Raw genomic sequence first — 27,572 nt, forward strand, 5'->3', positions numbered from 1 at the left:
CCTGAAGGACTGGTGTTACTTTTTATGGCTGCGTATTATTTCATGGTATACATATGACTCTCTTTCTCATGATTTGTCATGGTTTTGAGTTTTTTCAAGGGGAACAGTACAATACAGGACACATTTTATATGATTATTTTATAATCACTCAAAGAATCAGAAACAAGAGTGCAGGAAATCTGTCCATACGCTACAGATCAAAGAATCCAGATGAGGGCCTAGATTCTAATATCCAGCAGGAGTCCAGCTAATCCTAAAGCTCATAACAATGCCCCTACAAGTCCAGCTGGAGGCCTAGAGCACATGCCAATGTCTCATGCAGGCCTGCTTCATGGATCTGCACGGGGAAGGCCCAAAGGCTAGTGGTGGAAGCTAGAATGTCTATGCCAGTGTGATGAAAGAACTGTTCCAGCAGGCTGAGAGATATCTTAACTGGAGCCGAGAAGCAATGCTCAGTGGCTCCAGTTGGTAAGCCATCCCAAAGGTACCATGGCCGTCCTCAGCAACAGTGAGGTTCTGAGCTCCTCCAGCAATGAGGAAAGCTGAGCTCCCATTAGGAATGCCAACATGACAAGCTTCTCCAGGAGGCTGAGCAATGCACCATCTTCTTCCCTGGAGCCCGGAAGCAATGCTCAAGGTGAGGAGCAGAACTCCCCAAAATGAACCATAGCCATTCTCATTGACAATGAGGTCATGAATGCCTTCAATGACAGGAGCAGCCAAGTGCATCAGGAAAGGTGGCACAACAAGGTCCTCCAGCAGAACAGCCCAAGAGAACCAGTAGCTTCTAACAGCTCCAACAGCTTCCCTAACAGCCTTTCAGTAGGTTCTCCAGTTCTACCTCTTAGGCTGCTGGCAGCAGCCCTCAGGTGGGCCTCCCTTGCCTAGCTAGGTCAATTCAGCTGGGTGTAACAAGCTGACCACCAGTTAGCAGTCCACTACATGGTCCATTCTTCACGATCTGTTTCTTGGTTATTGCGAATGATGCTGCAATGAATGTGTGGGTGCAGTTGTGTCCTCAGGGTGCTGATTTCCTCTCTTGCAGATTTTACACCCAGTGGCAGCATTGCTGTGTCACAGAGTGTTTCTTTCTTTTTTTTTTTTTTTCCAGTACCAGGGATTGAACTCAGGACCCTGTGCTTGCCAGTCAGGCGCTTATTCTACTGAGCTATCTCCCCAGCCTCTGTGGCTCTGGTTCTTTAAAATTTTTGAGGAGTGCTTTGTTATTTCCCATAGTGGGTATACTACATTGCATTCCATCAAGGAATCTTTTTTTGCACTTATGACACTGCTTTTGTGAGTATCTTTATTTAGTCTTTTGATAGGAGGCATTCTTACCCCAGAAAGGTCGTATCTCATGCTGTTTTAATTTGCATTTCTCTGATGGTTGGTGGTACTGAGCTTTTATTCATATATTTGTTTCTCAGTTATTTTTTTTCTTGTTGCTGGGACAAAATACCCGACACCCCAAATTAAGGAAGGAAAGGTTTATTTAGCTCACAGTTAGTGGAGGTTTCAGTCCATACTCGGCTGGCTCCAGGGCAGAGTTGCACATGGAAGAGGGCAGCAGTTCATGGCGGTGGAAAACAACAAAGAGCAAAGGGCCAATTGGAGGAGAAGTGGCTGTGGCAGCTAGCAAGCCTCTTTTCCTTCCTTATACTGCATTCAAGCTAGCTGCTCCAGGGCAGGTGTTGTGCTCACACTCATAATTCCAGCACTGGATCATGAATCGATTACAAACTCTAGTAGTCTGCCTCAACGACTACATGAGGCTTTGGGGGGACAACTCAACACAAACCATAGCAATTTATTTACCATTTGCATGTCTTCTTTGAGAAATGTCTGTATGTATATTACTCATTGTAAAATTAGGCTACAGGGTTGCTTTTGTGATTGAGGTATATAATCCAGACATTTACTCTTGGTCAAATGCGTCTATTTTAAATGTCCCCCTTTTGTAGGTTGTCTCTTTACTCATAATAATTTCCTTTGCTCTGGAGAAGAATTTTAGTTTGGTCTTATCCCATTTGTCTATATTTGCTTTTGTTTTCTGCATTTTGGAAGTTTTATCCAATAAGTCTCTGCCCATTTCCATGTCCTGGGGCATCTCCACTGTGCTTTTTCTAGCACTGTCATAGTTTTGGGTCATGTTATGCATACATTGCCATGTGAACTACATCAGCACAGCTTAGGGCTAAGGCTGGGGGACAACATGGGCTCCCTCATTCCTATCTTTCAGTTTCTTTCCTTACTGGAAGCCATAAGCTGTAGAGAACAATGACTTTAGATTAGTCTGCCTCTGTGATCTTGGGGTGAGTTATTTATCTGTTTCTTCTCAGTGTCTTTGACTGTCAAATGGAAATGCACTGTGAGAAACAAATGGTAGACACTTAGTAAGTGCTGAAGAGTGAGCACTAGTTCTCGGGCTTAGTGAATAGGTGATTCTTCCTTTCATTCTTTTGCACATCTTCCTGCCATCCCTCACTAACTATGTTTTCCAAGTGCCAGACCTGTATAAAATATTTCATCATTTAGGGCCCAGATTCTGGAATCAGACATAAAGAATGGATTTTTGCCTATGGTTTTATTTCTTTGTAGCCTTCTACTCAGATCATGCTGTACCACTCCATATCATGCAATGTTTATTAAGCTTCTAGTATACTAAAGATGGTGGAGCATACAGTAATTAATATGATACACAGTTCACCTTACTCAGAAGATGGCATACTCTAGAAATAATTATTAGGTTGATACTGTATGTATGGTGAAGAGTAAATAAGTAAAATAGTATGTATGGGGGTGATGTGAAAGGAGGGACGGTCTAAATAGGAGTGTGAGGAAGAGAATTCGAGATAGTGCCAAGGAAAAGGATACTTTGGAATAGAATAGTGGAAGCTGACAAGAGTGGCTTTCTAAGTGGAGATGGTGGAGAAGAACTGGATAAAGGGAAAATGTGGGGAAATGCATCAGTAGAGAAGAAGGCATCATTACAGAAGGTGCTCAGATGTCACTGGGGAACAGTAACGCTAGAGCTTCGCACATATGCTAGGTGAAGGGAGATTATGAGGCGTAAAGGTAAGGTGTTATTAGCGATTGTTTTTAGTGACAAGATAAACTGTACCCTCAGTTTCATTAGCCAGGAAAATTTGAAACCAAACTTGAAAGCTTGTTTTAAATATGAGGAGGAGAAGTAATTTCCAATGAGCATACGATGAATAGCCATCCGAATTTAGAAGTGACAGAGTTTATGTCTGGATCTAACACAACTAGGTTGGGGCATTCATTTGAGGTTTCAGTGGCTGCTGGGGGACAGAGAGGAAGACAGAATTCCATGTTTCAAATTCACAGGATCATAAAAAGAAGGACATGGAAACAGGAAACCTTCAGAATTTTTGGAAAGCAAATTAAGCCTGGATCCTCTGAATACAGCATACACTAAAGGAAATTTAGAGAAATGGCCAAATCTAACCTTGTATCCAGTTTCCGTCCCAATCAACTGACAGTAGTATATAGTTCTTCCTTAGAGGATGGTGCAGAGTTTAAATCATTCATAGTTTAAAGTGCCTGCTTAAGCAGAGCACAGTGGCTGGGGTTTGGTTCTCGACATGCAGTGCCGGCCCTGCCCCCGGGGGTGTGCTAAGACTCCGATTGAGACTGGGCATGGTGGCGCACACCTGTAATCCCAGCACTTGGGAGACTGAAAACAGGAAAAACACTATGAGTTCGATCTACGTAGTGAGACCATGTAGATCCTGCAGACCCTATCCTAGGTATATTTAAAAAAAAAAAAAACAAATCATTCCTATGTGTAAGGTACCTACAGCAACCAATTCCTGGCACATAGTACGCATTATGTTAGCATTTGCTAAGTAATTAGAAATAAGTTTGGGATAACTGTTGATCCAAAAGAGAGTACTCATTACTTTTCTCCTCTGAGTGATTAGTTCCTGCTGAGGCATAGACTTACTCTGATAACCCTTTGTTTTAGTTGATATTTGAAATAAAATTATGGTATATGTTAGCTCCAGTTTTTTGCTACAACTCAAGGCAGAGCTGCAATCAACACTGACACTATTTAGCGGAGCTGGAGATGGAAAATGTCATGCTTGCTCAGGGAGAAAACAGTTTCACATCTTACTTTCGGTTCATGATTATTTCATAGCTAGTTGAATTGGTTATTTATAACACTATACAAGTTTTCGCTATAAACTTTGACATTTCTAGGGTACAAACTTTAATAAAATTATGAGTTCCATCGGGCAGCAAGTGAAAAAGGAAATACTGAGCTGATGTTAAACCTGCTAATGACTTTGAGACAGTCGCTTTTCCTTGTGTTTTATCTCCCCAAATGTAAAGTTAGTGAATTCAACTTCTGCATGAACTATTGAACATTTCCCACAACTTCTTAAATATTAAATATTATTGATATCTTCAATATATACAGGGGCAGTGGGCTTGTTTGGGTGGGTATGTGCTATCTTTACCCACTGTGGATCTGTTTGTTCAACTCAGATACCTTTTGATGAAACCCCAGAGAGATTCACTTTAAACACCTGGATAAGTTGATGCTACTTATAAATTGCCTGTAATTCTAAAATACCATGTGTTTTTTTCAAATAATAAGAAGTCTTTTGCATAATAAGTAAATATACATGCACATAAGTGCACACAGATGTGCACACATGTGCTAATATTTTACAAAGAGTTGGGGACTTTGGATCCCATAATAGATTGAGATTCTCTAGTAATGTGAATAGTCACATCTTTGTGCCTCTGTTTGCTAATTTCTGTACTACATCCTTTTTCTTCAACTGAGAGATTTTTGGGCTCAAAATACAATGGTGGGGCCAGGGAGATAGCTCAGTAGAATAAGTGCTTGCCTGGCAAGTGCAGGGGCCTGAGTTCAACCCCCGGTACTGTGAAAAAAAAAATAATGGTGACCACTTAGGATATGAGCGCTCTTTTGTTTGACTTTTACTTTTGAATCACTAGCATTTGTCCTTCTTTTTTACCTCTCTTCAAAACTGAGATAAACTGAGAGAGGGAGAGAGAGAGAGAGAGAGAGAGAGAGAGAGAGAGAGAGAGAGAGAAACTTCCATTTAAAAAAAGGCTTCTGAAATTTCACAGGCATCCTGGCATCACAGCGCTCCATGAATACTTAATCATCATCATCGAGACAGGAGGTTGGAGGAAAAAATCAGGTTGTGATATTTGGGAACAGCAGGTGTGGGAAGGAGGGTGTTGACACCCTCTGAAAACGCATATGAAATGTTGTGTGGCAGGTTCCCTCCACCACTCCCTGTCACCTGGGGTCCCAAACATGGGACAAACTTTAGGGAGTTAGAACTTGCTTTCAGTGCATCCCAGAGAGCTGGGCTGGGCTTTGAAGGAGCACCTTCTCCTAGACACCAACCTTCAGCATTTCTCTTGTGGACATTTGTATAATCTTATCTAGACACTTTGCCTGTTATTTTTTTTTTTTTTCCTGCCTATGTATAAGGAGTCAGAGAAAGTGCACACATCCAGCTAGGCGACTCTGGGATGGACACTGTTGGAACAATGCTCAAGTAGGAACTCATCTCACACAAGAAGAAGCAGTGAAACCACAGAAGGCAGAGAGTCACCCGCATGCGCAGCGCTTTCCTTGTGACCTTATCATGCTCTGCACCCTGCCTCCCGCCCAGCATGGCAGGCCAACCTGTCTCACGGTGCCTCCTTCCATGGAATTGTTTCAGTCTCCAAGCTCTCACCTCTGGGGTTCTGCACAGTTTTGTTTGGATTGCAGTTCTCCGAATGACTTTTGCAGAAAGGGAAGAGGTGTAACACTCTGTTTCTCAAACTTTCATGTATGTAGCTTCCCCTGACTGAGTTTGAAATCAGAGTGCTTCTTGGGTCCAGCCCTAGAGATCTTAATCAAGTAAGTCAAGACTGAAGCCTCAGAAGATGCATTCTTAACATGAGATTCTTGGGCAGACGATCCGGGATCGCCCTCACATCATGTGCTTCCTTTGGGGAGAGGGATGGCTTTTCTGAACCCTACATGACAGGATGCCTGGAGATAAAGGGGCACCTTCAGATTGGAGTCAAAAGGCAACAACTGTGGGGCTGGCTTTGACTCAAGTGGTTACAGAGTATTATCACTGTGCAAAACTCTATGTGCTACAGGGACAGAAACAGGGGTGTGGCTGGTCAGGAATGAAGTCAAACAAGAGGAGCGCCCTTCCTTTTCCCATGCGATCTGGGCTGTCTGCTTGCTAACCTAGGCTGATAACGAAGGTAATAATTAGGGAATGCAGCCCTGGCCTTGGAGTCCAGCATTTCCCTTCATTCCCCAGATGCCCCAAAACATAAAATATTCAACATCTTCAAAAATGAATTCAGGTGCTTGGGTTTTAGGTGAGGCTTAGTTTAAGTGAAGTCACTTGGGGTTGAGATCCTTATAGGACCATGGTTATGTGAGCTCTGCCCATCCCAGCGTCCTTCTGTTGCCTCTGAGTTTGCAGCCTTTTCTCCATTAGGTATCAGAAGAATTCTATGGGAAATTCCTCTCTGGCTCATGTACAGTCAGCAGAACTCAGCTTCTTGAATTGTTTGCTGCTTTTATTGTTTCCCTGTTCCCTGCTATGCTATAGTATTGCCCTGAAAACCAGTCTGTAACCATGTTATTGATGTGAAAGTAATAACAGCTCACTACTTAGAAGTACAGACACCAAACCTTAAAACACTCTCACTTGGAGCATATTAAACCCTGTACATTCTATTGATGAGTGAACCGATGGCCAGAGAGGGACACGTGGCCAAGAGTGTACTTGCCTAAGCGCACTCTGAGAGACAGCGCACTAGATGAATGACTCTCTGTATGTCCACACCTCTATATCGCCTCCTTTCCTAAGCAGTGTTCCTTCCTTGGAGTCTCTGTGTACAAAGCATATTTCCTCTGCACTGTGATTTATCACCTATTCTATTCACATGTTTAAGATGTGTCAAGCTTCACCTGCTTCCTTTGATTTCTTCCCTGCTGGGACATGTGAAATGACTCAGGCCTATTACAGAAAACTTTGCATAGAAGAGTCAATGCTGGTCATTTCATCATAGTGTAATTTTAAAAGATCAGGGTCTTAAGATTCAAGTTGCATCTACTAGCTATGAAGGCTTCGTGCTTGTTTTTCTTTACAGCTAAGTAATACTCCATTGTATAAAAATACCACATCTTTTTCATCCATTCCTCAGGTGTGACTGCCAGCCTAATTTGACCATAGGATTGAACTTGGGGAACTCCTCCTCACAACTCTGATCATACAAATCCTAACCCTCTGCAAGGCATGAACTCCAGCACTTTTGCTGAGGGAGTACAAAATTGAGCCCAACCCAGACTACAAATAGATTTAGCAAGACTGTGTTTAAGGGGTGGAGACTTGGGATGTAGGTAGTGTGGAGGCTCTGAGTCAATCCTCTGTACTACAACACATAAAAAATCAAAAAATGCAATAAATAAGTAAACATAAAGAAATAAGTTCTTCCATCACTGTGTGTTCAAAGGTGGTGAAAAGGGGACACAATCCAAAAGAGAATTAATGCTGATGGGAGTCTAGAACTTGGCTCATCCAGCCTCTGCTCTGCAGTGGTGCTTCTGGTCAGCAAAGATGAGTTGTGATGTCTACCTGAGTTCTGCTCTAAGGTCCTTTCCAGCTTTGTGATGTTGAGTGTGCCAGTTACTCTGGGATAAGCCCTGCTTCTCCTCGAGTGCTACCAGCAAGGAGGAGCCGAGGCGCTGGTGCTGAGCAGAACCAGTGAGCCACGTCCTGGGCGTGACTCAGACTCCTAATCTACCCCAGATGACGAACGGTGATAGAGTCGGAGCCTGTGGCACACGTTCTGCCACTATGTGATTTCTTTGCATCTATGCTTGTCAGGAAGGGCGTTCCAAAGCCAGGCTGTAGGCTGTGTGGAGTCCTCCTCCGCCAGTAATGACTGCTGCAGCCACACCACTGCTTACTTCTTTCTAGTCCTTCTCAGCTTCACTTTACTCTGGAGTTTTAAATGTGTAAGAGTGCAGTGGGATGGGTTGTCGTATATAGTTTCCAAAGCCCAGCACCAAATGAAAACACAGGCTTCTAGTTCACAATGATGAAGAAGTTCAAGAGCATAGTGCAGAGCATTCCCTTGGTTGTGTGCAGGCTTCAGGTCCACAGAGCCATGCCTGGTGGGGCAGATGAGGGAGCAAGAGAGAGATCTGGGGTGCAGGGTGAGACACACTCTGAGACAACTGAGGCCACACCATTATCTTTTTTTTTTTTTTTGGGTTTTTTTTTTTTTTTTTTTAAATATGTGTGTGTGTGTGTGTGTGTGTGTGTGTGTGTGTGTGGCCAGCTCAGCCCACCAGGGGGCGGGGCTGGCTGGCATGTGGTGCTGGGGGATTGAACCGTGGTCCTTGTGCTTTGTTTAGCTTAGCTTGTTCTAAGTAGGTGCTTTAGACCACTGAGCCATCTCACCAGCCCCCCCACACCATTATCTTAAACAAAGGCAACAATGATACATCTTCACCATCTCTACAGAATGCGAAAAATTGTGCCAATGTTACTCTAGCCGGGTGCCCAGATAGCTCAGGACAGTGCCTAGGCTCTGGGAATCACCTGTGTTTGCAAGGGACAAAGGCCAGGACAGTACAAGCGATTTGCGGAAGGCTGCAGGGTGGTGGTAGAGCGTGAGCTAAGACGGAGGATCTTACCTTTCATGCTAATGTTCTTCCTAGCTCTTTTGGTGCAGCCAAGTAACAATGAAATTGTTCTCTTTAATTGTGAGTTAAATTGGAACTCATGCATAAGAGGGAGATGCAGAAAGGGAAATGAGATAAATGATCCCTGAGTGGAGCAAACAAAACAGTTTCGAGAGCCAAGGCAGTTTGTCTGTGTCCTGTCTGATACACAACACACAGCAAAGCAGACAAATGTCTGTGCAGCAAAACAAAACTGGAAGAAGCAGATATTTTCAAATAAAATATGCACATTTCCAACCAGCCTTGAGCTCATCTGATAAGGGACAGATTGTCCAGAGTAAATAGAAAGAGAAAGAAAGATGCTTTGGGCTGAATTTAGTCCTCTGTAAAAATCTAAGGGGGGCTTGCTGTTTCTCTCTCTGAAACCTGTTACCTCTCTGGCTGCAAAGTCTCACAGGGTTGTGAAAGAAAACAGAGTTGTTCAGATATTTGCTTGCTTATTCATCCATTCAGATATCCCATGTCTCTTGAGCACGTGCTCTTGCCATTGTATTGTTCTAGATCCTAAAAAAAAAAAAAGGCTGGGTAAGGCCTCTGCCTTTAAAGAGGGTAGACAGATATACATGGGGCCAGAAGGATGTTTGTACTAGAGTATAATACTAGTGAATACATTGTATGTTACTGAAACTCAAGAGAAGGAGACATTTATACTGCTTAAATTCCTCAACTCAGTTATCTGCCTGCATGTTTTCATTTGCCTCAGAACTTGCAGCCTGTATCCATTCATCATTGCTGAACTCCTACTTCCCACAGAATCACGAGTGGGAATGAGGGGAGAGCTCCAGAGCTGGCATGTGATGTCCTTGTAGACAGGACTGAGGAGCCCTTGCTGATGCACTTCTAGGGATCAATCCCCTTCTGTGTGATCCAGGCAGAGCCAAAAGGCCTGGGGATGAGGTGGGTCTGGGTCAGACCTGGTCATTGACTATGTCACTTGTATTTCCTCCTATCTATCTGGTGACACAGGCAGCAAGAGAGTAGCCCTTCTGAGCCCAGAGAAAGGGATACCTGCATTGTTGCCAGCCTGTCACTCTGACCTCATGCTAATAACGGCAGAAGGAGGTTGTCTAATTAACACAGGCTTTCTAACCCAAACAACATCCATCTACCTTCTTTTTCACCCATACTAGGACTGAAGTAAATGGATAAAGAGGGTAATTTTTAAAAGCTGTCATAGAAGAAAGGAGACAAAACACCAAAGGCAAAAAGATTATTGTTAGATGTCTCCCTAGCAAAATTGTTCTGTGCTTGTCTGTTCCTTGGTGGTTGGATGTATCATCCATCAGGAGATCCTTGCATTTCTTTTTTTAAGAGTGGAAACAGATGTGAGGTGAATTCTCACCCCTAGTCTTGTGTTCTGCAAAAGCATGCTTAGTGTTCATGTAAATACTTAGAATTTACAGCGCTCCTGCAACCTCCGGGATCTCATTTGCTTTCTCAACATCCAGGAAAATGAGTGTAATCTGTACTACAATTCCCACTGTACAGAAGACCGAACTGAGTTTCAAGGTAGGCTAAGCTACTCGTCTTTGAGGTCAGAGAGTGGCAGGCCTGGGACAAGTGCCAGGTGTTCCCTGCGGTGCCCTTTGTACTGCTTTTGCTCCTGCTGGAAGAACCATGTCTGCTGCCCCAGTTTCTGCAAGCTGGAGTGTGTTTGGAGCTCAGCTTGAGTTGGGAAGGCACTTGGAGCTAGCTGCCACGTAGACCAGCAATGCCTCTTCAGAATCTCTTTTTGTTTAAAATAAAACAGTTCAAGCAGCAACGCATCACCTGGTCTCACACTGAGGTGACTGGGCTGGGAATCCAGCACCTCTCTGATGCTTACTCTTTCATTTATCCGCCACCCCAAGCCATCATAAAAACACTTGGAGCTGAATGGGGACAGCATTTCTCTCTCAATTACTCCTAATTGTCCTGCAGTTGTGTGGTGTCTGAGTGCTGTGGCTTGTATACCAGTTCAGAGAAATTCTCCTTACAGCCTTGAGGCTGTATTGGTGGAAGGGAGGCTATGGATCCATTAGCTCAGGCAACTGGCTCAGTCGATGTCAAGTTGACATTTATATCTGACCCTACCATCAGTATTTGTAGAAATCCTAGCTCTCCTCTCAGCCCAGGCCCAGCATTGCCTCCCTTCTATGAAGCCCCCTTGCAGTCCATACCCCCCTTGGGTTGTCACAGCCCTTGCTCTGATCCTGTCTACAGTGTTTCTCTTGTGTAGGATCCTGTCTACATCCTTTATGGATGCTGCTGTCTTAATTCATGGACACATTCCATTTTCCTGAGCTCCACCAGAGACAGCATCTAGTTTGCTTTTCTGTCCTTGTCTCCTCAAAGAACAGCCAAAGCTGCTGCTCAGCAAACTATGTGTGGAATGCATGCATCTGTCTCTTTTGTCCGTGGCCTTGTGGAGGCAGTAAAAAGTCCATTTACTCCATTTACTCATGTGACCTTAGATAAGCTGCAAGAATCTCTGTCTGAGTTTCTATGGAATCTCCCCAGGCTTCCGTATGCCTGTACAAAACACTATCCTGGGGTTGAGTATCTGTTCTATTTCTTTTTTAAAATAATAGAATCTAGTCACAAATTCCTTGGTGTGCCTTGATTTCTCCAGCTAGCAAATGAATACAATCTGACTTGGTGAGAATCTACTGACTAGCATGAAGAGTCGAAGATGAAAAATTGAAATTCAGTCAAAAACATTCACCACTCTATTTTCTGTTCCATCTTTCCTTCCAGTGATCCACCTACTTATGCAGTTAATACTTGATTTTTGTACTGACTCTGTGTAGAGCACACTTATTTGGATTTCATAATGTATTCTTAAGTTTCATTTTCATTTTTATCACTGTTGCTAAGTCAAGTTTTATCCTGGGCTCATTCTTATGAGCTTCCTTTCAAATTCTAGCCATATCTCTGAAGAAAAAAATGAAGTCCTCCATTTACTTATGAGTAAGAATAAAAACCTGAAAGGAAATACAAAAGCAAAAAGAAATTCAGAAGAGTAAAATATTCATAGGCCAATAATCTAAAAACCATTATATAATGGATCACAGTTCATTAAATAGATACTAACTAATTTCTAATCATTCAATATATGTTGATTTGTTACTCCCTATGTGCCAGGCATCGTGGGGTATATGTGGGAGAATAGAATGTGGCCAGCACCCTCAAGGAGCTCTCAGTCAAGTGAGGAGGACACAGGCTTACATAGAAAAATGTCCTGTGACAGGTACTGCAGAGGAAAGACTGAAGAGATATTGCACAAGTATGTGTGTTTGTTCCTACACATATGCTTTATATGCCTTTTCCATTTGTGATTCAAAAATGATGCTGTTTAATCCCATAACAATCCAACAAGTCAAATCATCACAAAAAATATTACCCATAGGAAGGTAGCCTTCAGGCATGAGTCTCATTCTAGCATCTTGGAAGCATACAGACATGGGGCATGTGTAGAAGAGAGCTCCTGCTCACCCATGTCAGGATTCAATCAAGGAGGAACTTGGCAGGGAAATCCAGGGCTTCTTGTGGGAGAGGACTTTGCAGAGGTGTGTCACCGCAGGACGAGAAAGTCCCCACCCACAAACCCAATTCCTTGCCTCTGACAGGTTGAGTTCCACCCTGTAAACAATTTCAACCCTTTTATCAGAAGCTTTGTTTGAGAGTGAACGTGTAGCTGTACAGCCCACTTGGCAAGCTGAGGCTGTGGGTGTGGTGTCAGTACCAGGGCTTTTCCTATTTGGCTTCCACGGAGCCAACCACACCTCCTCTGACCACTCTTGGTGGTCTGGCTCCCTTTGTTTTAAAGAGAAAGAAGACCCTTCTGGACCAGCTACAGCCTACTGAGGTAGGACCAAGGCTCTTGTTGCTATTTCTGCAGGAATGGGGTTTCTCTCTATGACTTCTTTCTTGTTTCTAGGCTGGGTTTCTGGATGCCTCTAGCAAGAATTTGCAAACTTGTTCCAGGCTCAGAGTTTTGGATGACAGTGTAAGATTCCTTTATTCTTCCTTAGTGTTCAGGGTTGGTAGGCTTTGGCCCAGAGATTTTCAGCTGATGTAGTGAATTGAATCTGCCCAGGAGGGTATTAGGTTTTTTTTTTTTTTTTTTTTTTTTTTGTGTGTGTGTGTGTGTGTGTGTGTGGAACTGGGGATTGAACTCAGGCCCTTGCACTTGCCAGAGAAGCTCTTACTCCACTGAGCCATCTCCCCGGCCCCCAGGAGGGTAATAGGATAGGCACAGTCTTCTCCATTTGGTGAATCAGTGAAATGAAGCGTGGTCAGATTTGCCCATCAGGAGAAGGACAGATGGGATTTGCTTCCCCTTTCTTTCTCCTTCTGCTACAACACCCAGCAGGCCGCTCTCTAATCTGAGAAGCTGAGGAAGTGCAAGGATTCCCCGAATCTCCCAGTGGCCCGCAGAGTGATGATGGCTTGGCAGCCACATTCAGAGCTGTAAGTCTGAATTCTTCTGAGAGAGACTTTGTGATTATATATGCGGCCTACAGACAGGGCTGCATTTAGATAACAGCTGAGAGTGTATACGGGAAGGACTTGAAAACATATAGTGACTCACGAAGGTGAGAGTGACAATGACGTGAAGCCTGATACAGCTCTGGATCTCTACACAGGAAGCTTTTAATTTGGGGCTGAGTGACACTCTCCCAATGTCAGCAGCAGCACCGTGAGGAACCCGTCGCAGAGGCCCTTTTAGCTTTCCCGTCTCACTGCGATACATGGGAAAGCAAATCTGATCGGGGGCGGTGGGGTGCCCCAAACCTTTGCAAGCTGATTCCTGCAATTTCCTCTCTTGACAGCTATCAGCATATCACATTGTTCCAGTTTCAGGAAAATCTCATCGTCAGTATTTATGTAGTTTAGTTTTTAAGCGTTATTTTTAGCTATCATTTCATCTTAATGTTCAAATGGTTATGTAATTCTGAATTATGAAAGGAAATGCTTCCTTGGAGAGAGAGATAGAAATAGAGACAGAGACAGAGACAGAGATAGAGACACAGCTAGGCATAGAGACATGGACAGGGAGAGAGACAGAGACTGTTAGGACAGAGCTAGTATCTGTCCCTGTACTGCAATGTAGTGGATTGCACTGCTACATCACTTTTGAGATGCTTCGTCTATTCTTAGAGTCTTTCCAGCTGACAAGGTCCTGAAGACATGACTCAACTAATTACTTTATTCAAGGTAGAAAATTTGTGTTACAGAAAGATGAACTATTGTGCAGAATATTATACAAACAGTGATCCCGCAGGTGTACATAAAACGAGAGTCTCCTACGGTTTTGCTGACTGTGGCATGCAACACACAAGGCTGGGCACTCTGAAGCAGCAACATTAACTACGCCATTATGTGGGTTACACACAGATGTCCTAGATGGCTCTTGCAGTGAAAAGGGTTATCACTTTGGCCTTTGGTTTCCATCTCAGGAAAAGTCATTATACTCTGTGAAATAGGAGACTTTGCCAGCTAAGCTTCTTTCCTTTGACTTGGTTCTTACGGAGTATCTGTGTCAGCCAAATCAAGGGACTGCTCATTGGTTGTAGAATGGGGATACAGGTATGAAGAAAAGTCATCTTAATTTTCTTCACTCAGGACTTTTAAAAATAATCTTTCAGGGTCTTTTCAAAAAGCTGCTGTTCATTTCAATATTTTCAGAAAGTGAAAACTAATTAGTTTTTCATTAAACATTGTCAAATTGAATAGCACAATCAAGTCTGCCTGTCCGCTTCATCCAGCACTAGCAGTCCAGTGAATCTAGCATGCACATATGTTTTGTTTGGGCTTCAGTATGAAACAAAATCAAACTAGTATTTGGTGCATTCCAATTCAAGGACATTTCTTATAAAAATCCAGATTATCATTGTGTGAGATAAGGAGATGCAGTCACAGTGGGCCCACATTTCCCTAAAGATAACACATCAGCTGGGGCTGGGCAGTCTCTGCTTACCGTAGAGAGAGTGTGTATCTTCAGTCCTTCTTGGCCCACGTGTATTTTACTTAAGCTGCTAGATGTTTGAATTTGTCCCAAATGAGCTATTCTAGTTTCTCAGGTGCTAAGCTTCCCTTAAATCATTCTCTTTCAAATCTCACTAGATCAGTGTCATAAAGAAGAGGCAAAGTTAATTCTTGAGCCCTAATCTTTCATTGCTTAAGTGGTAGGGAGAAATAAAGTGACTTCTTCAGAATAAACCAAATACTTAGCATATTTTCTTGAGTTAAATATTAAGACACAGTCATATGAAAGCAAAAGATTTAAGGAATCTAATATTCTCCTAGAGTAATATCTAAGAAACTATAAGAGAATAGGGAAGAAGGATGACACTTTCGGAGTAGTGCCCTTTACTTGAGCGATCAGTTGAAGAGTGAAGAAGGAAAGGGTGATATATGGTAACACATAGATAGCAGCACAATGCTCTGAGTGTCAAAGAATATAGAACAAACAGCTGAGATAGTGGGAACTAGGCCAATGATATATTTGCTACCAAGTACTCACTAGTATAATAATCACCCTTGTATATATTATGGTCTATAAAATCCTAAGCTGAAAGATTTAGGGATGAAATGCACTGACTTTTCCCCAAAGGGACTTCTACCTGGGTTAGAAAATATGTATTCAAGTGGCTACAGCACGAGGGAAAAAAGATGCTCTTTGAGAAGAGGAAGCCTAATGCCTTGGTTTTGGTGTGTATGGCAACTGGGTAGGCTTCCTTAAGAGACAGAGAAAATATTATTTCAACTGGGCTTTGGACAGACAGAGTTGAGAAGTCTCCAGTAAGAGTTTAACAAACTTACAAAGTACTGCTCAAAATGTACTTACAGGCTAGAAAGCATTTGCCATTTTATTACAGGGCAAGCCAGAGTAAACTAAACCTACAGTGAAAATCTGGGTGCTGAATGCAGACAGAAGGTTTTAGGTCAAGCACAAGTTGGTGAATCTAATGAGCCTTAGAACTACTGACCAGATCGCCATTGGTCCAGGATCACTGCCCTTAACCTGCGTAACTTGGAAGTAGCAAACTATCTAGTCAGGTGTATTTTACTTCTGTTTTAATTTTCCAGGAAAATCATTGCAATCCTGCTGCTCTGCTCCCAGGGGAAAGAATGTCCCAGCTGTGTAATCTTCCATAACAAACATCATTGAAAACATCATTAGTATGTGATTGATCCAATATGGTTCTCAATATTTCTGGTGGATTTCAGGGAATGTTCCCACCTTACACAGGACTCCACTGGTCAGCCTAGCAATGTTTATAAAGTCCCAAACATCAAGGTATTTGGTAAATAACCAAAACTTTCTAACTTTTATGAACATGATTATGTGTGGGATTGCTGCAGACTTGTAGCTCATATATCTCATAGTCTATGCTTCAAAGGTCAGTAGGAGGCATAGTAATATGAAATATTTGAACAAGATTCATGCTTTCACTCTATTTATTGAACATCTGTTCACTTAAAACATCTGTTCAAGTTTTTTTTTTCCACACAACACTACCTTTTGAAAATTAGTTCCAGATTTTGAAAATAAGGATTAATTTTTTTTGTAAAACTTGCAAGTAGTTCTAAAAATAGTAGTGAGCAAAAAGGAATATTCCCTGCTCTCAGCAAGAGACATTTTGGTGAGACAGGAAAAGACAAAGCAATTGATAAAGCATATAAGAGATGTAAAGAAAAATAAGACAGGAAATGTCATGAGAAAGAATTTATGGAGAGCTGAGATTTTTGGAAAGGATACTGAGGGAGGAACAAGCATTTTTCTTGCTCCAAAGTTGTAGGGATATGACAGAGCCAGTCATGTAGTTACTGGGGAAAATAGCATCTAGGTGGCTGGAAGGGCATGTGTAAAGGCTCTTCAGATGGAAGCTGCCTACCAGCACCTTTGATGGATAAAACTGAATTTGTCATCAGCGTGCTTGTGGTGTTTACAGAACTTTCATTAATGTGATCACAATCTAAGATGCAATCACACGGTAGACTTCTGAGGTGTTGCAGTGCTTTGGGGGTGATGCAGGTGAACAGAACCCAGTCAGTGGTGTAACAAATAGGACAGGGTGTGGTAAGAGGCCCCACACCAACAGGAGGAACATTCTTATCACTGAAATCATTTAGGATCCCCAGAACATGGAAATAATGGGAAATTTTGGTGATGTCTATATGGAGAATTTATGCCCTTATTTTCTGTACCATGGTACTGGCCACCCTCACCACTAGCTTTGGCCACTACTTCCCTCTGCTTCTGCTAGAACTGAGAAAGGAAATGGAGAAGAAGCGGCTGTAAAGTGCTAGCTAAGTACGGAGAGTCCTGAGAACAGGTGGGGAAGCCACCCAGGAGGACAGTGTTGTTCCTTGTGACAGATGCTGCTGAAAGTCGGAGTCAGATGCTCCTTAGGAGCAGAGAGTGTAGCACTGTACCTGGAGTATTGCAGGGCAAAGAGCAGAGCAGGCACTGGAAAGGGCTGACAAAAGGGTCTCTTTTGAGGAGCTTTGGAAACTAAGCTCTAGATGGCAGGGGAGGTAAAAGTAAGAGATTTCTTTTTTGTATATAAGGTGAGATAAAATTGAGAACAATATATTTTCCTAGGGATTATAACTTGATAACGCACATACATAGGGCGTTTTATTTAATCTATTTACCCACCCAGAGAGGGTATGGTAAAGGTTATCATCTTACATTTATCAGGTGAGACTCAAAGGCTTAAAGTTACACAACAATATAATGAATAGAATTTTAACCTAAGTTCTGAAAGTCATGTTCATGGTTCTCACTACCTTTCTCCACCGAAGTACTTTCAGAAATGATACATAGATTTCGAATCCTGCAGACCTTTCACTCATCTAGTGCTAGGACTTTTTATAAGTCTTGGGGAACCCATATTTTCTGGCAATATCTCTTGAGACAAAGGTGCTTTTAGATCAAATGTAGTGTGTGTGTGGAGCCCTGAATGGAACTAGAATGTGGTGTCTACATCAACGAAAACTTGTAGTATTGGAAAGAATTCCTTCAGTTGGGGTCAGTGAGAGGCTCCATGTTGAGCCATTTATGGATTGGAGGATGGGAATGTAGTTTCTCATTCCTTCACTCTTGGGCTGATCAGTCTCTTTAGTAGTACATTTTTGTCCTGCAACCAGCATCTGTGGTACATCGTATGTTGTCTTCTTTCTGTACATTTGAAGATCATACACACGGACTAATCTTTCTGTCTGCAATGAACTCCAGTTTTACATTTCTGTGTCTCCAATTGAGCTAATTCCCCAGTTGGCATATTATCTAGATCAGCCATACCAGGACTTGTTATACTAAAGGATACATTGCAATACATATTATTTTAACTCAGCCCTGCATGTCCAGAATAAAAATCTTTGCAGATCATTTTTCCCTCCCCGGAGGATGCTTTTATTTTTCACCAAGGCTTTCCTGAAAGACAAGCTTTGTAGAGTGAAACTTTACCCTCTTCTCCCTGCAGCAGACTGCACAATGTTTTGGGGTGTCTCCAGGGGTTTGCCTCCCGGGAAGCCTCTTATGTGGCTAGGCATCCGACAGCTCAGCAGCGTGAGTTTCTGTGGCACATGCAGAATGCTTCCATGCTCCTTTCTCAGATTACTTTACATTGGTTTATTCCAGCTGTCTTGTCATTATCTATTTGCAGGTTTGAATCTTCCGCAATGTGCTTCCCGAGGGCAGAGTTTGTGTTTGCACAGGGTCTGCTCATCTCTGCCTCTGCCATTCCTGAGCACAAGCCTCAGCCCAGAGCCTATTTACCCAAAACGTGTTTTAGTTAATGAGTTAAAAGACACACTCTTATGCTATTTCTAATAGCTCTAAGGCCAGGCACAGTGGGACCTGCCTGGAATACAAGCACTCGGGAGGCTGAGGCAAGAAAATCATTGTGAGTTTGAAGGCAGCCTGGGTGACATAGTGAGCTCAAGGCCAGCATGAATGACATAGTGAGAACCTGTTTCACTCCTCCGATCCCAGTAGAATAGCTCTAAAGAGGTTAGTTCATGTCACAAAGGAAACAGCATACCCAAATTCAAGATACTCTTGTATGAAGAGCTAAGTAATCAGGCCAATCAAATATAAACCTCGGAACCCAACCAGGACGGCTTATTTTTCTCTTGAGTGAGAGATACATAAACTTGTATAAGTAATGCATATGTTTTGAACATTTGACATAATCAATATCCATGCCTAGACCCTCAGAAGTATCAGTATAATTACTAACATCTACTGATATCATAAACATTTGTTCAGTTCTTAGTGTACATAGTTAAGGAAGAATTCGTCTTGATTGAAAACACAAAGATGAAACTAATAAGAATGCCCAAATATACATATAGAATGTAATCTTTCAATCTTATAAGTTTAGAAAAGTGCTGCCATTTAAAACAGATAACAGGGCCAGGGAGATGGCTCAGTGGAATAAGTGCTTCCCTGCAAGCATGAGGGCCTGAGTTCAATCCCCAATTCTGAAAAAAAAAAGAAAAGCAGGCATCATGGCTTACTTCTATAATCCTAGCACTCAGAAGGCTGTAATCCCAGCACTCAGGAGGGTGAGGTAGGAAGATTTTTGTGAGCTTGAGGCCACCCTAGGCTACAAAGTGTGCTCAAGGCCAGCTTGAACTGCATAGTAAAACCTTGTCTCAAAAAGACAGCAAATAAGTAAAGCAAATGCAAGACTAACATTTTTAAATTAAACATTGAATTAAAATTATTTAAAAATTGTAAAACTGTGTTCTGATTTTTGGAAAATAACATTTTGTAGGGCCAACCAGACAGCTCAGTGGAGTAAAGCACCTGTTTATGCAGACTCAGGGACCAGAGTTCTATCGCAGTGTGCCATGCCGGCCCCACCCTTGGGACACTCGGAGACAGCAATTGAGACTGGGCATGGTGGTGCACTCCTGGAATCCCAGTGTTTGGGAGGCTGAAAACAGGAGGATCATTACTAGTCCAGTCTGTATAGTGAGACCCTGTAGACCTACAGGGTCTACATAAAAAAATTTAAACTTCATTCATTTCACTGAATTTTAAATGTGCAGAACATTTTTGAGATGGCAGAGTAGAACAATTTGTGTATGCATACAAAAACCCCCCAAATCTAAATATACTTGCTCTAGCATTTGCACTGCTAGAAAGCTATTTAGGAAGAATTTAAGACTTAAAAACTTTTAATTATAAAGACCTTGTTATGTGACCAAGTAAAGGATAAGCAATTAACAATAGAGAATAAGTTAACTAAATATGCATGATAGTATGATGAGATGCTGTAGGGATTTATTTCTAGCTTTATTGAGAAATAATTGATCAACAAAATAGCATATATTCATGGTGTACAATGAAATATTTTGACATATGTATTCCTTGTGGAGTGACTACTACATCAAGCTAATGAAAGTATCAACTACCTCATTTAGATTTATATCTATGTATAAAGCATAGAAGTATATTTTATACATACATACATATATGGGGTACTTGTATGTGTGTGGTGCAAACATGTAGGATCTACTCCCTTAACAAGTTTCATGTATAAGGAAGTTATTTATTTATTAAGTAGTGTAACAAACTCTAGCATGAGGGGAAAAGAGTTGAGGCAGGAGATCTTTGCTCAACCTAGAGCTCTATCATTGACTACTTATCTGTGGGAAGTTCCTTAATCTTCTAGGCTCAGTTTCTTAATGTGAAAACTGTGGATAATTATGGTGTCCAAGGTCTAGGGATGTCATGAATTTGAAATAAGTCAGTCCGGGTAAAACGAAGTGCTTAGTGAGTTTGCAGCGCTCAAGTGTTGCTGCCTTCGTCAGTGTTAAAAGCCTTTCACATGTCAACTGTGAAAGCACGTGAGCGAAACCATACATCCAGCATAATACTAATACTGAAGTAGGAAGATAATATTGTGAAGTGAGAACATAATATTGTGAACAGATAAATTAAATTCTAATGAGCATACATCAGAATCGCTGGTTGATTTCATTTTCCTGAATAGTGATCTTAAAGGAAGATGTCTTCCTTCATTTGTTCTTATGTTTAGTATATGATAGAGTGAGAAAAGTTAAATGGGTCTAAAACATCATTAACATCCTCTGCCTAATTCCATGTTGCTGCTATCTTCGGCCCTTGTCCTCCTGTCATTCCTGTATGGGGTACATCAAGAGCATTTGAAAAGATTTCACTGGGCATCCAGTGAGTTCTGGAGTTAGGGAAAACTGCCTTCAGAGATGGGACTGAACTGTCCTGGTAGCCTAGTTGGTGGGCTTAAAAAATGAACATAAGTGTATAACTCAGTTGTAGAGCATTTATTTGACTGCAACAACCAAATGTATTTCCATTTCCCAGAGATAAGGTAATCTCTGACCTAGGTGTCACCCCAATAAAATCATTGCATCACTGTTATCTTCAGGGAGATTTCTCCTCTGGCTTCCTTTTTATCTACTCTCTGCAGGGCACCCGCATTTTGTTTTTGTGTTCCCATAAATTCCATGTATACACATAGGTTTGCAATTGTGATATGTATTCACTTTGTTCACCTCCAGGAAACAATAATGTTAAGGTTTTTCCCCCTCTGTCATAAGGATAGAGCTGGGGAGATGGCTCAGGAGAATAAGCACTTCCCTGGCAAGCGCGAGGGCCTGAGTTCAATCCCCGGCTTCGCGAAAACAAAACAAAACAAACAAACCAACAAAAAAAACAAAACAAAAGGATAATGTAGGCTCACTAAAAAGAACACTGTAAAATCTAGAAAAATGTAAAACTAAAAGATAAAAATCAGTCATGGCTCAGCTATAAAGAAATAATCTTTCATAACATTTTAATACATGTGATTTAATACAATGCATAGTGAATAATTTTTAAAAATAATTTTCTTGAAAAACAAATAGCAATGACACAGGTGAATAATTTCTAATAATTTTAGTATGCATTGTTTCATGATAATATAAATTAGGTGTCAATTAATATCTACATACAGGCTTCTTCATCTTTTATTGATTCATCATTCCAGAGATAAGCCCTATTTTACACTTCAGTTTATTCATTTCTAAAATTTTTCTTTGCTTTTTTATAAGGACTTTGTATTTGAAAATACAGCCATAGGGCATGTGTAGCTTGAGACTTGACATTTTCATTTAGCATTATGCTTTTGAATCTTTATCAGCATTTAAGTTTTTTTCAAAAATGTGACTTTTAAGGATTATGTTATAATTGATTATAGTCTTGTTCACAAAGTGGGATTTACACAATTTTAAAAATAATTTAGGATTGATGCTTACTCTTTCTCCCCTCTGCTAAACCCTACACTATGTGTAAGTAGATCCATTTTTAGTTCACAATATAATTGTGGTACTATAATCACTGGACGGGGATAAAATCTTTGTGCTGACTGAGCATAATACTAACAAGAAGCTTTCCCTACATCAAGAACTTCAGGAAGTTACTGCTGGGTTATGTCAGAGATACATTCTGGAGCAATGACCCACTGTAATGTGGTTGGTGGGATTATATGGGAAACTAATTTCTTTAATCAGATCTAGCTGGACAAAGCCCCTGCCTAGGGAGAAACACTGAAGTCAGTGTTAGAAGAGTTAGAAGGTATGAAACACGCTTAGCCTTATGTGTGGAGACATTAGCCAGGCAATTCTTTGGACTGCTTTAGAGAAAAATGGACATAATGGTATAGCTTCTTATCCTTTGTCACAGTGCAGGAGGAAAGAAGAGAAGTGTTTCTCTCTAGTTTGTTTCATATCTGAGCTTTCTAGACTAACTTATGTTGTGGCCCAGGTGTAGGTCAGGTTAATGTAGAATCATTCCCTCAGTCTTTCTTCCTTTAATTCCCTCTCTTTTAGGCCTCAGTTTCAAACACAGCTATTTGTGTTTGAATAGCCCATTTGTTACTAAGAGATTCTCTTGGGTGGAAATGCTTTAAACTCACTCTGAAAGACAAACATTCCACTTCTGTACCCCCCATATCATTTGCATAACGGGTTCATCACTTTTTAGCCAGCGTAGTATAGTAGTGTTTAGAACCTCTGGGAGGAAAGCCTTGTCCACCAGACACTAGGGAGGTCAGTTTTCTCTGAAGTGCTTATTTCATTGCATGCCTGATGCAGGAAGTTTGAAGTCAGACCGGAAGTTCCTACCATGCCATGTTTTTTAATCTGGGTGTGGGTGAGACACGGGGTGGAGGAGTAGAGGATAAAGATGGAATATGTGTACATACCAATTCCTCATGACAAATGCATTTATTATGAATCACACAGGCATTTTTATATAGGAAAATTTAAAATCAAGGAACGAAGTTAAACAGAAGTCCTAGTCACTTGTTCTCATCAATTTCCTACACCTGCTACTCTTAATGATCTACTTTTCCGTAAACATACTACTAAAACCTATACAATTTTGATGTGTACTGGGATAAAGGTGATAAAAATTGTATTTCAGCTCTGTAAGTCTTTTTCCTTTTGTATTTTAAGGAAGGGTCTACAAGGTGTTCAGGGTCTCACTATTAGATTGGACTCATAGTGATCTGCCTGTTCCCAGCCTCCCAAGAACTGGGATTACAGGTGCACGCCACCACGCCCAGTCACAACTGCTTTCTCAGCACCCCCTGGGGGAGGGGCCAGCATGGCAGTTCCAGGAATTGAACTCCCGGCCCCTGCGCCTGCTTGCAGGCACTTTAATCTGCTGAGCTATTTGGCCAGCCAGGTCTTATTGTTTTTATTTGATCTGCATTATAATTGTTCTGTTAGCTCTGAACCTTGCTGTATTAAGATAGTACCACTCAATCCTGCTTGAAGGCCTATGTCAGCAGAATTGGGGGCCAAATAATTCAATATCCTTTTAGAATATATGGAAACAACAACAGTAATAACAAAAACAACAAAAACGATGTTCAGTAATAGCTTGTTTCTGATCTCAGAATTCTTGACTCAGTACTGAAAGGTTTTCCTTAACATCATCTATTTTCAAATACTTTGTTCCTTCAAAATGTTTATGTTGATCTTCCAAAGAATTCAAGACATTATTACACTTTTAGCTTACCTTTCCCCTAAACTTTTAAATTATGTTTTGTTACCTTACTATAATTTAGATACTAGGTATTTAGATCCATTGGCTCATCTAGTTTTTACACTGTCCTTGAAGGTACATATTAGATATAGTTTAAATTTGAGAAAACAAAAGCTGTTTTAATTGTTACTTGGCTTCAGGCAGCTGGTAAGTTGGGGAGTTTGGAGTCCAGCACAGGCTTGTCTGACTCTGGCTCTCTTTGCACTGTGACAATCTATTTCCTGACAAAGGTATTGATTGTATAAAATGAATCAATTTATGTCTTTACTGCTCCTTTTCTATTATCTTCCAATAGGTTGACTTAATTACTTCTTTTAACATTTGTGTCTTTGAGTTGTAGGTAAATGATCTAGTCCCATCACCCCCAAACTTGTACTTAAATGGAAAGTACATTTATCTCTCAGTTTTCAGTGGAAGAAGCTACTGCTTAACCTGGTTTAGCCACTCTTCCTAAGCAACTGATAGATGACAACAGGAAACAAACAAGAATAGAAGTTTTGTAAAAGTCAAAGAAATGGAAATAAAGACAAAAATCCAAAGCATTCCTCAAAACAAGATAAATAATGTCACCTTCACTAGAATAAAAATCTATTTTAGAGAGAAAAACTGAAGTCAGTGTTAGAAGAGTTAGAAGGTATGAAACACGCTTAGCCTTATGTGTGGAGACATTAGCCAGGCAATTCTTTGGGGTGTAGGTCAGGTTAATGTAGAATCATTCCCTCAGTCTTTCTTCCTTTAATACCCTCTCTTCTAGGCCTCAGTTTGTGGCCCAGGTGTAGGTCAGGTTAATGTAGAATCATTCCCTCAGTCTTTCTTCCTTTAATACCCTCTCTTCTAGGCCTCAGTTTCAAACACAGCTAGCCTTACTTCTTTTTTCTCTTGTTGTATATCACTTACTAGATATGATAATATTTTGCTGTGACAATGAGAACTTCTGCCAAGTGAGTAGGTCCATGCAGCCCATTTGTTACTAAGAGATTCTCTTGGGTGGAAATGCTTTAAACTCACTCTGAAAGACAAACATTCCACTTCTCTACCCCCATACCATTTGCATAATGGGTTCATCACTTTTTAGCCAGCATAGTATAGTACTGTTTACAACCTCTGGGAGGAAAGCCTTGTCCACCAGACACTATCTACGTGTTTTTCTCCAAATGCCTTCTGCTTTAGTTCCTGAATGTCGCCTTTACAGATCACAAGGCAGGTAAAATCTGTTGCTTGGTAACCCAAATATCTGTGAAAGAAAATAATTTCATTTTGAGTACTGGTTTTAGTCTCCTTCTGACTTAAATTTTTGGAGCTTTTTTGAAAGTCAAATTTTGGTATATATTCTGTAAAAAATAGAATTTCCTCCCATTTTTGGGAGATAGTGGAGAAAAGGAAGTTTGTCATGAAAATGTAGATGCTGAAAAGATCAGCATTTGAAAATGAGAAGTAGTTTCATTAGCTTTAATATTTTTTTCTCATTTAATTCTGTGTATATTTTCTTTGTAAAGGCTATAAAATATAATTATAAGGAAAAAATCTCTTATCCCACCACCCAGATTAAACCAATGGTAAACTTGTTATGAGTATATTGGAAACTTGTAACTTATATCTTATATTTTATTTTAAGAAAAGCTAAGCTCATGCTATATACTCTATTTCATTACTTGATTAAAACATACTCTGAATAGTTATATAATTAGCTATATAATATGCTAAAATATAAAATAAATGATTAATATATAATATAAAACAATACAGAATAACAAATACATATACAATATGTATAAATAAATATATAATATACTAAAATAATTATATAATCTGCATGAAGTACATTTAGAATGCTATCAATTTTATACCTTTATAAATTATTTACAAGTGAGACATTTTTGCTGATTTCTGAAGGGCACTGGAATAAAGAATGCACTTGGATTTCTCCACTGAAAGATGAAAATTGAAAACAGAGCTGGAGATATCACTGATTTAATCAGTGCCTCTTTTGCATGGTGAATTGGCAAACAACTTGTAAACCTCCCTCCCTTCCTCTTTCTCCTTTGTTCCCTCCTCCTTCCTGCTCTTTAGCTAAGCCGTGGATCAAGCCTGTAGCCTCCTGCACACTAGCCAAGCCCCCCAACACAGAGCTATACCACATCCCTGTCTATCTTTTCCTTATCCTGAGATCTGTAGTTCTACATCTATGTTTAATGGCGTTATCAATGAACCAAGGAAGCAATCTTAGAGATGCCTAGTCTGGAGGAGATGCTGAACTAACAAATAAAATGAATTTTCCAATTTTCAGGTTTACAATCAATCACTCCTAACACGAGAGTTGGTTTCAGCCACTATCTATAGAATTTTATAATGTATTTATCTACTGCTTGGACCTGGTCTAAGAGAACTCCAGAGATTCACAGTCAAATGTTCATGATATTTGGAGCTTGATTGCTTATTCCAGGTGGATTATAAGAAGAGAAGTAATAACTAATATGAAGCAGAAATATTACTGAGTATTGTTGATTTGCCGTAGGTATAAAAAAGAAACAAGAGAGCTTTCTTCATAGGTTAAAGGAATTAGAGTTTACAGATGTGTAAAATATTTCTTTGTTTTTTTAAAATTAGTTTTATTGAGAAAGAAATAACAAAGAGACAGTTCCAAAACAGGTTAGTGGGACAATCACAATAATTAATACATTGCATATTGTTGTCTTCATAGTAGGTATGTAGAGTACAAGATGCAGACATGGTATCTTGTCTAAACACTATTAGTACAAATCTTTCTTCTCATTGAACTAAGAGAAAGTAGCTATAAAAGGCTCAAGTCAACAACTTCTGATATTGCCAGTTCCGATGATAACCCAGTACTCTTACGGATATTGGACTATATTGGATTATTTTGCCAAATTTAACACCTACAATACTTGAAATGGAATACTCATCTCTGACAAAACTAAACAAAAAGGAGGATATAAATAAAGGACTATTCTGTAGTGAAACTATATCTATATATCTATATATCTGTATATACAAAATGGGACAAAACATTTCTTTGATCTGTCTAAATATCATGCCACGTCATTAATGAGCCTCTCAGGTGCAAAGAAGCTGCCAAACAGTGGCAATACTGTGGACTGACCCATTTTTGCTGGCATCTGTAACAAAATATATGAATGTTCAGCCATATACAATCCCTTAAACGTATTAATTCAAAAACAGATAGATTTACAGCACAGCCTTCCTTGAGTGTTCTGAGGAGTACTCTACAGGCAGGAATCCACGGAGTGAGCTTGGTTGTGAACGGTGATAGGGGTAGCATTCAGTTCTGGCTGGGTAACTTCAGCTTCTGTCTGGTTTCCTACGGCAGGAGGAACAGCTGCCTTCCAGGTGGGTTGGCACATCCGCGGTCTAAACCCACAGCCGCTACTTGCCACGCCATGCTACCAGTGAGCCAACAGCTTGGACCTCCTCGAGATGAGGCTCAGCCTCCCTTAGAAGCACTGGGCAGCCTCGCTGTACCCTCAGCGTTCCTCGGGGATGGCTAACCTCCCATGCTCAGCTGCCACTTTATTGCTTCTTACATCTCTGATCATTTTAGCAGCTCTTCAAAAGATGCCAGATCAAAGCGCTGCATCACTTACAAAGTGCTTCCACAACATTTTTCATTTGATCTTCACAGAAATCATGTAAAGAGAGAAAGTATCAACCTACATGCTTTTATAAAGAAGTTAGGAGATC

The 27,572-nt window shown here is 40.8% G+C and overlaps 1 protein-coding gene across 2 annotated transcripts in view; it reads left to right on the forward strand.

Annotated features, from left to right (window-relative positions):
* Positions 1–12,495: 12,495 nt before the first annotated feature.
* The window catches only part of Tprg1 (tumor protein p63 regulated 1), a 191,665-nt gene continuing 176,588 nt past the window's right edge, over positions 12,496–27,572 (forward strand). Inside the window, exon 1 of one of the 2 annotated variants that reach the window (XM_004640897.2) lies at positions 12,496–12,623. The gene's annotated coding sequence lies outside the window, so the exon portion shown is untranslated. Of the gene's footprint in view, positions 12,624–26,226; positions 26,296–27,572 lie in introns of those variants that run through there. The other variant, XM_023700933.1, reaches the window with a different exon arrangement.

The sequence above is a fragment of the Octodon degus genome, unplaced genomic scaffold (genome assembly GCF_000260255.1).
Source record: "Octodon degus isolate 3935 unplaced genomic scaffold, OctDeg1.0 scaffold00128, whole genome shotgun sequence".
Taxonomy (NCBI): Eukaryota; Metazoa; Chordata; class Mammalia; order Rodentia; family Octodontidae; genus Octodon; species Octodon degus.